This window comes from Pseudophryne corroboree, chromosome 6, assembly GCF_028390025.1.
Source record: "Pseudophryne corroboree isolate aPseCor3 chromosome 6, aPseCor3.hap2, whole genome shotgun sequence".
Taxonomy (NCBI): domain Eukaryota; kingdom Metazoa; phylum Chordata; class Amphibia; order Anura; family Myobatrachidae; genus Pseudophryne; species Pseudophryne corroboree.
In genome coordinates this window covers 826,234,632-826,236,881 of record NC_086449.1, presented here as the reverse complement: position 1 = coordinate 826,236,881, position 2,250 = coordinate 826,234,632, and positions in this window count along the sequence as shown.

Here is a 2,250-nt window from a genome sequence, read left to right as displayed (position 1 = left end):
TGCACCATACCCCTGGATATCCTTATCCAATAGGAATTTATCTAACCCATTCTTAAAGGTGTTGACAGATTCCGCCATTACAACTCCCTCGGGCAGGGAATTCCAAACACGTATTGTCCTTACCGTGAAAAAGCCTTTACGCCGTATTGTGCGGAATCTCCTCTCCTCTAACCTGAGCGAGTGTCCACGAGTCCTCTGTGTTGATCTAACCAAAAACAGGTCCCGCGCCTGTGAAGTGCCATGCGTTCTACGGGATGCATTTAATTTACCGTCGGTCAGGATACTGACGCCGAAATCACGACAGCCGGCAATGCCACTGGCCGGAATCCCTGTGCAACAGGGCTATTCTCACTTGTGGGTGTCCATGACATCCTGCTCGCTGGAAATCCATCCAGCTCAGCACTCTGCTCATTGGGACTGAGTGTTGCGCTAATTTTAAAGTCTATCCCTTGATGTTTTGTATGTCTAGGAGTGGTGTAGCTATGTGTCGTGCTTGCCTTATTTCCTACTATCTCCCACAACAACAATTTAAGGTGGTGTCCCGGAACGTGGGAGGCCTTCTCTCACCCATAAAGAGGAGACGGGTACTTACTAATTGAATAAGACTTTGTCCGGATATTATTTTCCTGCAGGAGAATCCTTGGATAGCTGGAGGGGAATCCTCACTTCAGGACTCTCCGGCTGACGGTATTTCCTCAAAATATCACAAAACGGCGAGAGGGGTAATCTATTTCATTTCACGGGAACCTTAATTACTCCATCACTGATACTCTGATAGATCCTAACGGATATTCTGAGGGATGTACTAAAGGAAAAATGTAGTTAAAACCACGAAAACTGACGTTTTCAGACTTTAGCCACATTTGCCATATGTGCCAAGCCCCGCTTAGATGTTGTGCATTACCCTATAGAAGCCTATGGGCTGCATTCTGCATTTCTTCCTGAGAGGAATCCAATCGGATCCCTCTAAGCACCCCCCGCGGCCGCCGAGATGCTTTGTGCATGCGCAGAGAGACTCCCGGGTAGTATACTTGGAAGTCGGCAGGAAGTGTGGTCAGCATCCCAATGGACGGAATGCCGGCGGCCATGTGACTAACACCGGAATCCTGACACCACTCGGGAGACCGGCACTGGAAGACCGACTGCTGACAACCCAAAGGTAAGTATCAGGGAGACTTTTAGGGGGTAGGGTGGGGTGTTGGGGGGGATTGGGGTTAGGGAAAGGTACTAGGGGTGGTTAGCCCTAGCTGCCACCCCCTGAGGGTTAGCTAATTTTAACTGCTGGCCAAGAGGAAGGGGGTTTCCGGGCAACCGGAGTCCCCCCTGAGTGTGCCTAAGGATGGCGCTGTGGCCCAGAAAGTAATTGTATAAACGTGGACTCATCCTACCTTCCCCGCCCTAGTGCTTTTTAAGGCCATTTTTTTTCTACCTTTTTCCTATGAACTGGTGGAAGTGGTTCTGGATAAAGATTGGGATATATAGGACAGCTATGGTGACATCCTATCTACGGAAATAAAAAACGGATTCATAGCAGTTTACATTATACCTCCAGGTATCTGCACTGCGGAGTGGCTGGTGAACCTCCTGCTCTGTTGTAGTATGGGTGGGAGGCTTGATGTCACACTGCAAGGGGGGCTCCCCTGGGGCTGGAGGGAGAAGAAATTAGCAAAATTTTGATTTTTCTTTTAGTTTTGGGTTTGTATTTGTGCCATATGATCTGATACACTACACTATGGGGGGTATCCAATTAGCCGTGATAATGCTGCTTTTGTCACCGATTTTATATCACCGGTATCAATTTCCATCGTGCAAAGAAACAGTTTTTCTTGCGAACATATATAGGGTCCGCGAAAAGCTGCAGACCGATATATTATTGCGGCAAAATTTGCTACTTAGTGGGGATTTAGCTTCGCCTGCCTGAAGCAGGTGAAACCAATCCCCTATACGTGCCGGCTATCGCAATGCAAACCAATTGGTACCACGGCTAATTGGATACCACCCTGTACCTCTGCTGAGAGCTCTTGCTTTGTTTTATGTTTCTTTCTCTATTTGTTGTTTATTAGACGGCTGTTCACATTGTCTTCCTGTGATGTTGGCTGTCAGGGTGGAAACACACATAGGGCTATATTCAGTTACTGTCGAAACTGCCGCCTTGTCGGAAAGACGGCAGTTTTCTACTTTTTCGGGTCGGAAGGGGTTCCGACCTATTCAATCCCCCCTCAGTTTTCCGACAAGTCTGGAAATTCGACT